The sequence below is a fragment of the Pollicipes pollicipes genome, unplaced genomic scaffold (genome assembly GCF_011947565.3).
Source record: "Pollicipes pollicipes isolate AB1234 unplaced genomic scaffold, Ppol_2.1 Scaffold_4740;HRSCAF=5597_pilon_pilon_pilon, whole genome shotgun sequence".
In the NCBI taxonomy this organism is placed as follows: Eukaryota; Metazoa; Arthropoda; class Thecostraca; order Pollicipedomorpha; family Pollicipedidae; genus Pollicipes; species Pollicipes pollicipes.
Window position 1 is genome coordinate 40972127 of NW_023596545.1, and position 14219 is coordinate 40986345.

At 50.0% G+C, this 14219-nt stretch overlaps 1 long non-coding RNA gene across 1 annotated transcript; it reads left to right on the forward strand.

The window, feature by feature from the left end:
* The first annotated feature begins 1384 nt into the window (after positions 1 to 1384).
* On the forward strand, positions 1385 to 3434 carry LOC119099306 (uncharacterized). The gene is made up of 3 exons (XR_005094337.1): positions 1385 to 1733; positions 2661 to 2791; positions 3334 to 3434. It is a non-coding gene; the product is annotated as an uncharacterized LOC119099306 (long non-coding RNA).
* The last annotated feature ends 10785 nt before the right edge of the window (positions 3435 to 14219 follow it).

Genomic DNA, 14219 nt, shown 5'->3' on the forward strand with positions numbered 1-14219 from the left:
CCGTCGGTATCGTCATGGTACGCTTTAACTTTATGAGACACATAGGTTCTCAATGCCCCCTATCAAAATTAACGTGGCGCGCTCGCAGCAGACCCAAGGTAAGCGCACCACGGGAAAAACAACGCTTGACTTACATTACGTTGCTATGGTCTAGCTGGTTGAACGTCCGCTGCGCCACCTGGTGGACCGACCGTGACACCATCAGGCGGTCGTCCGGCGCAAACGGTACGTCAGACGTCAATGACATACATTGGAGATGAACTTTTTCTATACTATATCCATCGTGCATAATTTCTGCCGTTTAAACATAAGCTGCATATGGACAAATGGAGCCTCTCGCCAAAACTATTTTGGCGATTTCCATGGGTATTGATAATAATGCATCATAAAGCATATGGATTCTATGCATTTATATTGAAACCAGGTACGCCTTTTGCATCCAATGACTAGTCTGTCATGCATGACTGGTACCAGACAGGCACCAGCCCTAATCTTTAGCAGACACTACCTACATTGTATGCATCTGCACTAAACACTAAGCAGGCTCGCTGGGGACGCGGGGGGAGTGACTTGGTATAGTTATTTATCACCTTTTTAAATGCTAATTGCTGCTATGAGGATTTTCTGGAAAAATGATCCAAGAATTGTATTACTCAGCAAATTTGGCGCACCGTCTGTTGCTCCTGGCACTAAGTATCAAGTTCAGGTAGTGCATCGCTTGGTCTATTACTGCGTCCTCTCCTCGCTTCTTTCAATTCCAAATTTTAATGACAAGTGTAATGCAGACATTTTCAGAGATTCGTTTGGATGTTACTATCAGGGTCAGCTAAATTTCGACCAATGTCGCGCACGCTCGGGTGGGGGCACTCCCCGCTTAGACCCAGGTGTTCCGTTTTCCATTACAGATGGCTCCCAACAGAAAGTTAGAAATACATTTGTGATTCGTACCCACCAAGCTCATCTCCCTTTAAAAATCCGGGCCGCAACATCGTTTTTGATTTCGATAAACACTTCATGCAGTGGGTAATTGTGTGTTTTGCTCATGAGCCTACGTCTTGCCAATACAAAAAGATGTCATGAAGAAAGACTGGGCTCGCCATTCACAAATTTGTCTTGGAATCAGCATCCCTGGCAACACCCCTGTTTGCTTTTAATGGGCATTACTGGCAGAAAAGGTTTTTGTAGAAATATTTTCTTTTTTGCATTTCAAGCTGCTTTTAAGTCTCTCAGGGGCCTAAAGCACAAACAATGGTTGGTATGCATGACATGCAGCATTTCTAGATGAAGTATTGCAATAGTCTTCTTCTTCACTTAAGGACCCTGTTTGCGGCAATTAGAGGCAATCATGGCGAAAATGTTGACACTCGTCTGCCTCTGGCGCGATCGTGTATTTGTCAAGAAGTGGGCGTGATACGCTATTGTGAGGGGGGATCATCGCTAGGCATTTATGTTTCCGGAAGACTGGAGCTGTAGCATTGTCTGCCGAATTCGGTGAAATACCAAACTAGTGACTTAATATACATACATTTCATTCTTGATAGAAAGCAGCTTGTGTACGGGAATGTGATAGGGGATGTTCAGTGTCTGTGAAAACGGTGTTGATTTTGGCAAGTCATCAAGTGATGGTCTGATGGCAAGTGGAAACCCTGCAAATTTTTCTGCTGATGAGATTCTGTCTGTTGTTTGGGGTCGCCAAGAAATCAACGAATCTGTATTCAACCGCTGGAATCAGGGTAAGTGCACAATTAACAAACTGTTAGTTACTGTCATTGCCATATCATCACCAGTGATACTTTGCACTTTCACTTGTGGCTTTGTCTAATTGGAAAAAAGCAAGAATTGGCAGTGCATTTTGTGTAAACAAGCAGTGCTGAGAGATTCTGATTTAATAATGATCATGAAAAGACAAGAAAAAAGAGAAAGCAGTGACCTCAGTGGTGACCAGTCTGCAAAAAAATATATCTGTTGTACAAAATAACAAGGTGACATTGATGCTTTGAAGGTGATAATTGTGTGCACCAAACTCAGGTCAGGCTAAAATGTGTGGAAATTGTTGCATCTCAAACATGTTTTTGTGTATTTTCCTGTTAATTCTCAACATAATTTTTTAACAACCTAAACTCATGAATTCTTAATGTGCCATAATCTGTGACTTCTCTGAACTGATCTCAGGCCTTTTAGATTTACTGGTCAGGGGTACATTATTGTTATAGGGTGGCTGCTGTTCCATATGTATGCAGCATGATGCCTATATTTTGGTGTGGAGGTGCCATTAAATAGGTATGTAGACATGGTGTAAGCTGAAATTGGCACAAATTGCACTGTGCTTGTAATGTGACACTGTTTGCTTATCTCATAAAATGTCCAGCCTGAATTGAAAGCATTTTGTTGTGTTTTTATTGCAACTATATCAAATTTCCAGTTACAGTGCCTTGATAAGAAATGGTTTGCCGGAATTCAGACATTTACCTGCCTGTTCAAGCTTCCCAGGAGGCAGATAATTGTGGAAGTGTAATCATGGTTGGCATAAATATTTTTATTAGAGCATGCATGCTCCTTAACCATGTCAAGGTTTTCTTGTAATAAATAGGTTGAAATGGATGCATTAATACCAGCATCGTGCCTTGTTCTGTTAAGATATAATGCTATGTTGTTTTCAGGTTTTGTGTTCAGTGCTGACGAGCCCTGTGCACTTGTGCAGTATGAAGGTGGACCTTGCAGTGTCATTGCCCCTGTGCAAGCTCACATTTTCAAGAACATGTATGAAAAATACCCAGACTCATGGGAAAAGGTAAGCCAATTACTGTCATATGCTGTATACAATGCAACTTAGAACCATTTACTGTAAAAGGTTACAAGGAAGTAGCACTTGCACCATTTTGTGTGCTCTCAGATGCCTGTGTTTATTATTTAAAGGTGGCATATTTATTGGATGTTGTTGGCCTTTTGAGTCACTGACACAGAAGGACAGTGTCCATTTAAGATGACCAGATGACACAATATAGTTTTAAGTGATATCTGAGTAGACAACATTAACCTTGAGTCACCAAGTTTGCTCACAGAGAAGTTCTTAAAGCTGTAACATATTCCACACATTTTGTGCTGCTCTGAGGTTGTGAGACAGATGTTAGCCTGCTTCCACCCTGCCATCCAACTATGCCCTGCTGGGCTGCATCTCATCTTGGTGTATATTGTTACATGTAGGTTGTGTCTCTTTTGAAAGCAAATGCAAAGCACCAGTAGCAGCAGCAGCCAAGAGAATAATGGTGCATCACATGTATCATCCTGCCCCACCCCTAACTAGCACACACACTCTGCCACCGCGCTCGCCAGCTGACGGCGCGGGAGGCGAACGAGCTGCTGGCCTCGTCGCTGTCGGAGATCCTGGGTCGGTGCGCCGGCGGCGCCGCGTCTGTCCGGCTGGTGACGCCTGAGGCGGCCGGCGAGCCCGGCCCGGCCGCCGAGCTGCCCTCCAGCAAGCGCCGCCGCGTGGCGCCGGCTGGCTTCCACGCCGCCCTCCGGTGAGGCGGCGCCCGGGGAGTCAGGTGACCACTGACGGGATGAGGCAGACCATCCGTGCAATGTGTGGCGATCTGGCGATCTTGTCATGGGGACCATAATGTCCAGTGTCACTTTGTAGTTTTCATCAATGTATTGGACTACAATCATAATGCGGACTGCTCCACGCTGCCGAAGACTCATCGTGTTGGTGTTCTTGTAAACAACTGCTGCTGTTGACACCAGCATGGTGGTTCATGTCACTCTCACTTCTGTTTTTTCCAGTATGGTCGAGGTATCTTCCGCCCAAGAATTGGAGGACTACTTCCGGAAGAACCTATCGTCGTTTCGGGCCGACAGCGGCGTGCTGGCCTTTCTGTACTCCCTCATCCAGACCAAGGTAAGGACTCGTGAGTGTTGCGGAGCTCGTGCCGTCGTCGCGGTAGCGACCTCGGTGATCGCCGCCACCATCCATCGGCTTCTGCCGGTGCTCGTTTGGTGTTGGTCGGACGGCGGTTCGCTTATCTGTTTTCGCTGCTGTTTCTTGCAGCCGGACGTTTTTGCTGTTGTTTCATGGTGTGAACGTTTGTGACAGGCGCGTTTTGTGCACGTTCCATGAGTGATGCATGCATGTTACGCTTTTTTGTAAGGTTCGCCTGATTAGGCAACTGGCAAGGTTACACAACCGAAACAGGTTGAATCCAGTAAGCATTGTCCCATGTGAGGGACCTTGCCTCAACGTCACATTGTGTTAATGTCAGTCGGCGTGCTGCACCACTGCGACACGATGTGCCGCTGTCCAGGCTGTACGCCTGAGATGGGCGCTTCTGCCGGTGCGTCTGCGTCACACGAGGCGGTACTGCTGCCGCAGGGCGTCCAGGCGGTCCAGGCTGAGATGGGCGACTCTGAGGAGCCGCTGGTGCATGCCGTGCACGGCCACGGCTCGCAGAGCCTCACCAACCTGCTCATCACCGGCCGCGCCGTGGCGCACGTCTGGGACAACGTCAAAAGCGTGGGCGGCATCGGTGGGTCCGCATCACGACCCGCCGCGCGGCGCGCAGACACGTCCGGGGAGGGCGTGACCTGGGAGTACGGTTGCGATGCTCGGCTATCGTCCTGGCCCTGGTGATGCTGGTCCCAGTTTCTCGACCGCCGTTCTGATAAATTCACGACCCTCAGTCAGGTCGCACGTGCGGAGGAGCCACTGGAGGTTACGATTTTGAGGTTACACTGCAATCGCCGAGCAGTGTAACGTCCAAATTGTCTGTATTCCACGACCGTGTCTCATCAGCTGGTTTAATGCGCACGTGCCTTTCCAGCGCTGGAGGGCGTGCTGTCGCAGCCCGGCGTGGGGTTCCTCACGCTGCTGGAGCGGCTTCACTACTGCACCGTCGGATGGAACCTCAAGAATCCCCGCCACCCAGTCTGGGTGCTGGCGTCGGAAACGCACCTCACAGGTACGTGCGAGCGGGGATCGTCCGCCGGAGAGTCTGGTCTGAGCCTCGAACGTGGAGCCTTTGCCTTAACACCCGAGAAACGAGAGGCGCTGTCTCTTCGGAGACAGCTTGGCGCCGTTCTTAGTCCAGCCTCTGGTAATGTGGGCCATGTTTCACGGCTACGGGACCAAACATCCAGTGTGCACATTTTCCCAGGAGTTAAAATTCGAAAAAAAAACGCCAACATTGTGTGCGTGTGATGGAACATATCTCTGTCAAGAACTGGGCCATTGTGCAACATAATCAAGGATGGGTAGTCACTTCATTGTGATACTAGCCATTGCAGAATGTAAGCTTGTTTGTCTGCCCCCCACTTCAGTATTATTTGCACCGGACGACCGCTTGACGGCGCCACCGTCGGCCCGCCAGCTGGCGCAGCGGGCGTTCGACCGGCTGGACCGTGAGCAGAGCGGCTTCATCCTACCTCGGAGCTGTCCTCACTGATGGCCGCCTGCGACCTTGTCACCGTGGACGAATAGTGAGCAGCCTCCGTTGGTCATCCGTCAGTGCACTCTTGGTCTTACTCTCCGCTGCGGGTCGGAGGTCGCCGAAGTCAGGAGATGTTTTTTTGTGGGCATCCCATGTAATCGACGTGGCCGCGTCGATAGAGCCGGCATGCCTGCTGTCATCACCGCCAGTTTACTTGTCGTTACCACCACTGTCGTCGGTAGGAGCGCCGTCTCGCGCGCGCGGCCGGTAGATCGCAGCACTCTGTGTGGGGTACAGGGCCCGGCCCCCGAGCCAGCCTTCCCGGGTCGGTGACGCGGTGCGGCGCCCCACAGCGTGGAGCTGATGCGGAAGACGCTGGACCCGGACCAGCTGGGTATTGTGCTGCGCGTGCCGTTCCTGGACGAGTTCTTCCCAGAGGGCGCCGCCGGCCGACAACCGGACGCCTTCACCGTGTACCACTGCAACGGCCTCATCCGCAGCAACGCGGATGGCAAGGTGCGTGCTCGGACAGGGGCTGGGGGAGGGGGGGGGGGGGGGCGATCACACAATATGTGCGATGAATGACCCGGCTACTCGACGCGAAAACCTGCTGCGAGCATGATCGAGACTAGATGCGCCAGCAACGATTGGGAAACATGCCATTGCCGCCCTGCGAGAAAGATGTGGCTTTGCCTTTTTGGCCATGCCGCTCGTACACATGCGACCCCCAGTGTCGTGGCTCTGTTCCAAAAATGGTGCTCTGAAAGCTGCGGAGCGGCAGGCGGCGAGGGAACCATGCGGCGACGAGCCACGCTGAGCGTCGCCGTCGGTCTCTGACGCCTCGCGATCTGCCCTGGGGGCCGCCGCAGGTGAAGCTGGTCAAGGGCGACGCCTGCCTGCTGGAGACGGACGTGCAGAGCTCCACGTCGGCCAACACCATCCTGACCTGTCTGCAGAGCAAGTGGCCGCGGGTGGACGTGCGGTGGCACGGGCCGACTCCCTCCATCAACTGACGCCGCCCGGCCGCCGGTCGGCTCGATCTCAGGGTAGCGCGCGCGGCTGCTCGAGGCGCGCCGGTGTCGCCGGCCGGGGCTGGTTCGCTGGGCGGTCACCGGGCGGCGCCACCGCTGTGGCTGGTCCGCAGAATGACCTCCTGCCGGAGCCACCGCCGGCCGCGCCGCTAGCTCAGGGTCTGTTCCTGCCCGTGGCTTCGTCGCCGCTTGGTCTTGCCGCCACCGCCGCTGCTGGTTCGCTCACCGATCATGTGACGGCGACGCCGCCGCTGTCGTTTCTCCTGTCGGCCGTGCGGCGGCGCCACCGCCGCCGAACACGGGAACAGGAAACGCCGACACTGCCTGTGATCACAGTATTCTTGCAACGCTAGTCGCACTGAACAGGATCTGACCACACCACCGCCAAGCGATGTAGACTGTTTGCTATTTACACTCCTTTTCTGTATGTATTGCTTTTATTTTGTTGATTTCCCATCGATACGGCTCCGCGTGTTTAGATCAATATCGTATGCGTTTGTGCCTATCGCTGGTGCCCGCTCCAGTGCGGGTGTGTCCGACAGGAATCAGCAAGTTGATGCGACTCCCTGACCTGAAATTGTTTTATTTTTCATGAACTGATGCACACTGTCTAGCAAAATATAAGTCTTAGTACGAGGCAATATTCTGTTTTTCGTTTTCTGAACGCAGCATACGCGGAAGTGGATGTAAGATGAAGTCCTCGCGCTGTTTATCATTAAGAGTGTCTTTGGAGCCTTGCAGATGTAAGGTGTCTGAAGGGAGTCAAATCATGGACTATTGATAAGCAAAAATCGAGACGCAGCAGACTGCTACCCGGCTTCGCTGCAAAGCTCAGACTTGCGAAAAGTCCCCATGCTTTACTAATTCGTTTCACCACTCGATAAACCTCTCATCAGATTGCGACTCCGTGCGATTGCCGCGATGCCAGGCAGCCGCGGTGCAGGGCTTGGCGTCCAAACGGTGCCGCGCCATGACTGCCTGATGACGCAATCCACATCGGGCGTTGCTTACACACGACACCCGGTAACCCTGAGCCCTCGGTGTGCGACCCTGAGGATTTTGTTATGCGGAACCATGCGGTCGCATGCAGACCATCTAGTGAGATCAACAATAGTTGACCGCTGAAAGGGACTGGGGACTCAAACAGTGTTGTTTAGTTATAATTGCACTTAAATGAGAGAGGAATTATCATATAAAAGGCATTCTTTCAACCGCATCGAAACCAGAGCGTCTGCGCCGTTGCCACTTGTACTGTCTACGCTTTAGGACGTAATGAGACGCCAGCACTGGATGCTCGCCTATTGTCACTGTGTTTAGGCTAAAAGTTTACAGGACTATCACAACGTAAATATGCAACTCCCGGCGAAGGGAAACATATCTCATGAGTTGGGAAGAGCATGAGGACATTACTTCAGCTTCTCACACCAAATAACTTCTTTGTTAAGCTCAACCTCGTTAATGAGCTCAGACTGAAGGCAGGGTGCGACTGTAAAAATGGAGACGGAAGCCAAATTGCTCCGAATTCCAGCCAGCGTCGCAATACCGGTCTGCATTCAAACTCCAACAGAGGAAGGTGACTTATGTAAGCCATATCATACATCATTTGTATGCGCGCGCTGCCCGATGCATTTTCATGGAGTTCGTTTAAGCTCCGATCATATCATTTGCACACGTTCCTTGACAGCGTGTTCTTGTTATAGACGAGCGGCACTCAACGATGCTAGTGATACAATACCACTTAGAGACTGGCAGTGTCATTTTATGCATCACATTTAGTCTGCTGCAGCCGTGGTCATATGTCTGATTGACTCGCTGTGCCAGTCAGACCAAGTGCCCCGCCCGGATTTGTTTGAATATGATATGAGACTGAGTGATTTTCGTCTGAAAGCGACGCCGGTATGAATGTTGTTATAGTAAGCACCGACGGTCAGCTATCAACAGACAAACGTGACTATCAGCGCAGCACGCCATTTTATTCGTTGTACCAGAACATGCCGTGCAAAGCAGTGACGTACCCTGTACACCACATGTCACCAGACTGATAAAGCGCAGCGCATCCTCCACGCTTGTATACACGGTATCTGCAGACGGAACTCTTCTCGGACTCGCAAAGTAGCCCTCGCCCTGATTCGTCGCTTTTTCCGTAACGCGATCTGATGGGGGAGGTGGCGACGTCGATGCGGCTCCCTGGTATTTTCAAACTAATGCAGGTAGAGCTTAGCGTAAAACACCGGTGGATTGGTCTCAACGAGATCTCGCGATTGGTTCTAGTTTTGGTTCTGCTTGGTCAATGACTGATCCCATTATGTCAGGACCAAAGATCAAATATTCCCGAATATCGCACTTTTCAACTTGACAATATCATACATACGAGCCCGTGCCTCGTGGCGACACAAGACCTAAACAGGCGTGTTTCTTAATCATTTCTGAATACAGTGGTTTGACATGAATATGGTGGAGAATGCCCATGAAATATGACTGTTAATGTAACAATGCCGGGCCGCATTGCGCGTTCGGCGGGATCGTCGGTTGCCGCTCGCCGCCCGCGCCGGCCGTAGATCACCGTGCAGTGTTCCTCAACAAGGCGCCGTTGCTCACAACCCGAAAAGCTAGTACACGTTTTCAGTCTTGAAACACGCTTTATGGATGCCCATAGGCTATTAAGAATGCGGGCGCGTTTGTACTCATGCCGGAGAGGCATCCTCAAAAAACCTCCGCTGGGGGAGGGGGTCGCATCGACTCTCCTATCAGGGCGCTGGTTAAGTCTCATTTGAAGTCTGGCACCGATGGCGACGCACCCTCTGCAACCATCCGTACACCAGTCTCTCAGACAAGTGCACACAACAGGATAGGCGTAGGTGACGGGTGGGGACAGCATTCATTTCACCGAGGTTGTAAGGAGGCCGATTTTTGGTTTAATATCCGAGGGTTTGGTTTGGGTTCAATATCCGAAGGGCAACATTCGTGTTTTCCTTGTGCGCAGAGGAGTACGCAGAGGAGCAAATAAGTAGGAGATAGTGCTGTGCTTTATCGCGAGTGAGGCAGCACGTAGACATGTAAACGTGGGTGTTAGAATGCCAGCGCCGCTTTGCACACATAATTCGAGTTAAGTAAACGTAATCACCCTGACAAAAAGCGGCGTGCAGTTTGCTACATGCCCGGTGCACGTCCTCTGCCGGTCTCCGGTACTAGTCAGGCTTGCAACAGAGGCACGCAAAAAGTGACATGCAAACTGCTCATTGGTAAGATGTACACGAATGGCTAGTTGGTTTGCGTGAATAAGACATTGTATCGCATTGCTGCATGTCGGTATGAATGCAATCCGAACTGGGCGCAATGAAAGAGCAATTTCAGCAAGATGCTCACATAAAATAATGTTCATCCATGTGAACCTGCACCTGACGTCGAAGCGGATACAATCTCTGCTACGATTTTACGACTTACATGAAACGCAACGACCGCGCATGCGCTAGTCTGGCTTGTGTGCAAGCTGCTCTCACCAGTAGCATGGCATGTGATTAATTCCTAGGAATTATCAAACATTTTGTAACGCGCTGCCATATCGCCAGACGGTCTTTCAGTGGCTTTGGTGGAACTTTCTTGCGTCAATCAGTGACGTTTTGGGATTAACCATCGAATCACAACTGTGTTCATCAATGGCGTATTAAGCCAAAAGAGGAGATGTTAGAAATTATCATCCCTTTACTAAAGCGGACGGGTTAGTGCCCCCCCCCCCCCCCACACACCCAGCGGACGGTCTATGGCCTTACTATGAGGAGCTTCATTTGGTTCCGGAGGCCCCCTGACGAATCTTGCCCTCTCACTCAACATCAGTGGCACGGCCCCTGCCGGGCAGTAAAGCATATGGCCAGATGCAAAACTGATAATATACAACAGACATTTGGACGTTACACTGGGCAGTATGAAATACGCCACGTCTAGCGTCCTCTTACGAGAACATGTAGGGGATGCCTGAAGGAAGTCATATTTTGCACCAAGCCTGGCTGGGCTCTAACAAATGAATTGCCAATTGGCAAGTCCCTCAGATGACATGAATAACGAAAAATGCTAATGATTACCTATGGCCTTACTGTGAGGCCACAATATCGCCACCTGCCTGAAGGCAGTTCGGGCCACAGCGCCACTCGGTTACGCGCCCATTTTCTGTCTGAGCTTTAATGTCTATTGAAAATGATGCAGTGCATCACGAGTCGATAGTCAGTGGCGATTGGTCTAGTATCCACACTGATGGTTACGCTTTTTTCGAGCGGATGTGCAAACCTTATCGACATGCAATATATCGATTATGGCTGCTTATCGACAGCAATCATTATCGACATGCAACCCCATTATCGACATAACCAGCGGCAAATATAAGTGCTGGTGTCAACGATTGCATAGCATCATAAATCTCAATCATCATTTCCTCAAACATACCTAGTCCTACTCAACGAGATGAGGAGCGCGCGCTCCGAAGTCTTACCGAATCAAACCGGTCTGTGGGGGGCGCAAAATAAGCACCAGCCCAATGATTTGGCTTTGTCCATCTATCGTTGACAAGCAGATAGTCGATAGCGCGGTATGAGAGATGAAGCTCGCTGAGACGCCCAGCGCCCTCATATCAAGACGGCACGCTTGAAGCGCGCTGTGTGCACCAGCCAAGCACACAACCAAGGATGCTCTCAGTGGTTTACTGGCTCGAATACAACGCACTGCGCCACATTTTGGTGGGATTGCATGACTTGGGATTAGTTAGGAGTTATATGTGAACCGTAGGCAACAGCAGACCGAACAGACTTGTGCGTTATACACTGGGCTCGTAAAGCAATGTTTCGTTCGGCCCGGGGGCAATATGCCCGATTCCCCAACGCAAACGAAGCGGACGTTTGAACGAAACGAACCTTGACGATTGCACCCGGATTTACTCGGGAGAAAGCGATGAGAACAACCTGCTAGGAAGGATGGAAGAGCGCTTAGCCTAGGCCACCATTCAGGGCTTGAATGCACATAAACAAATTTTATGGCAGAGCGCAGAGGCCACACGACTTGCAATGAATAGACGAAACATTTGATGTAAGCAAAAAAAGCTTTGAGCCCTTGGTTTTTCCACAATTTTATTTTACAGTGCTCATTCTGGCAATGATCCGCTCTCAACACGAACATTGCACTGCACTGCGCGGCTTGTGCTCCTCGTATTCTATCATCGTGTGTGTGTGTGTGTGTGTGTGTGTGTGTGTGTTGTGTGTGTGTGTGTGGTGTGTGTGTGTGTGTGTGCGTGTTGTGTGTGTGTGTGTGTGTGTGTGTGTGTGTGTGTTGTGTGTGTGTGTGTGTGTGTGTGGTGTGTGTGTGTGGTGTGTGTGTGTGTGGTGTGTGTGTGTGTGTGTGTGTGTGTGGTGTGTGTGTGTGTGGTGTGTGTGTGGTGTGTGTGTGTGTGTGTGTGTGTGTGTGTGTGTGTGTGTGTGGGTGTGTGGTGTGTGTTGTGTGTGAGGTGTGTCATTGGGGCTTTACGTACGCACTCAGCTGCTGAGGCTACATCACCTCGCCTGCCCCTCACCCTGGCAGGAAGGGCGGTGGTACCGCGGGGAATCGAACCCTCGTACATCTGGTTTCCCAGACACGCAGTGGTTAACGCAAACGCGTTAACCGCTACACTACCGGCACCCCTTCTATTATCGTAGTTTTGAGCTCTCGGTGTACAGTATAGCCAACGTGGCGTGCACTCGAACTGACTGTGATATGTACTTCAGTATTGTAATCCGGAATGCGAAGATGGATTGAAGGTCTCGAAATCTACGGCAGCTTCTGAAGCATTGTGACAACGACAATTGGAGCCATTGTAATGCCACTTAGCCAATACTCTTCACATATTTGAGGTAGATTTTTGCCAGAATAAAACTCCCAACTCACAATAGACGAAGGCAGCTTGCTTTTACACGTGCACCAGGTCAAGGCAGGAACAAGGCAGAAGGGAAGAAAGATAAAATAATACATTTTTATCCAGATCACAAATAGTCCAAAATCCAATTCAATATCAGCCGGCCCTTTTCAAATCGATTAAATGGCTGCACATGAGTGACTCATTATTCAAACAGGACGGAAAACTTGTGTTTTATTCCTGTTCGGTGGGTTCAGTGTCTGCAACCAGTGGCCCATCCAGGGTTTTGCTGAGCGGTGGGGTTAGGCCTCCGGTTGGGGCCCGCCAACCTCATGGGGGAGCATACTGGCTTTACATTGCTGTTGCTTGCTTGCACTGATGGCAGCCTGCAACGTTGCAAGTTCGAGTCTGGATGTAAGAAATTTTGCGTTCTCGGCAACACATGAGGTCAATCCTGTTCTCTGCGCTCTCTGCAACAAAACAGACCACTTCTATGTAAGCCATTAAAATGTAAGAACTTCAGGGACATGGGCAACAGCATGACGCCGAAAGCGGCCACGAGAAAAGTAAGAGGCGCTAATAAAAGAGCCAGTAAAAAGTAAAGGCTCCTCAGCGCTATGCAAGGGGACCCCATACCCTGCCCAGAAGGGACCTGTTCCAGGTTAAGGGCAAGAGCTCCACATCCCTTGCCCCCGTGGACGCGTCATTGGCCCATGCGTAATTTTGGAAGCGAACCAGAGATGGCCTGGACGTCGATTGGAGACATTTAACTTTTAGTCATCTTCTGGATTTTACACTACGCATGGATAATAGCATTGCGAATTAGAGTACCCGAAGCGACAAACTGCAACAGTGTCTACACGTGAGATTTATTGATAACCACCATATGCATATAACTAATATGGCCACTTTCAGTGTAACAGGATTCCGGTATTTAATAGCGATCTTGTTCAGGGCGGCTTACGAAATGTTATGCTCTGTCACCTCCACACACCAACAAGTGAAAATGCACCTTCAAACATGGGTTATGTGTGTGTGGATGATAAAAGTTGTCCGGCAAAGAGAATTTTGTGTGAGCTGCTGGGGAGAAAAAAGTACAGTGTATGTATGTAGAAGTGCAGCGTATGCACGGTGATGCACAGGTGTTGGTCTTGCATGACGGCCATGCCATTCTGGACATGTGTGTGATGATTCGATGTTCATACTTAATTACCTCCCCCCCAAAAAATAACCGATATCAATACAAAACACAAACGTAAAAACATGTGATCCATCGCGGGCAATGTGAAGGGTGGTCAAACGAACATGGTCCTCTGGTGTAACTGATTGATTTGGTGTCGGACGTTAGAAACGCCATGTTGCAGACACTCCGCAAGAGAGAATCACCAAGTTACCCGCTTCTGTGACATTTTTCGTCTCTATCCGCCCACTCTGCTCCACATATTCAGAAACTGATTGGGAAGAAATACCAGAAAGATAAAGAAACATTTAACTATTACAGCCTGTTCTGATTCAGAGTTTGTGTGAAATAAATGCGAATTCTAATTTCATACGGCGACTTTTCCGAGCGAACTTAACATGAGCATGTCAAGCATTGCCACTTTTGCGTTCTACCTTCCATTGCAACGCTTAAGACCCAAACACTATCTAACACAAAACGCTATCATTATGGACTGCCGCTGTCGCACACCGGCCTGTCGTAGAGTCTAAAGTCAAAGTAAAACTTTGCAGAATATTACAAAAGCATTATTCAACAATACGTCAAATGAGTCAGGAGCACACCGCGCAACTTTCTGCAAATTTAACGTTGAAAAGTTGTGAAGGGAAGCCGAGTTCATTCATTTGTGTATGTAGAACAAGGCAGAACATGTGGTCGTCGACTATTATCGT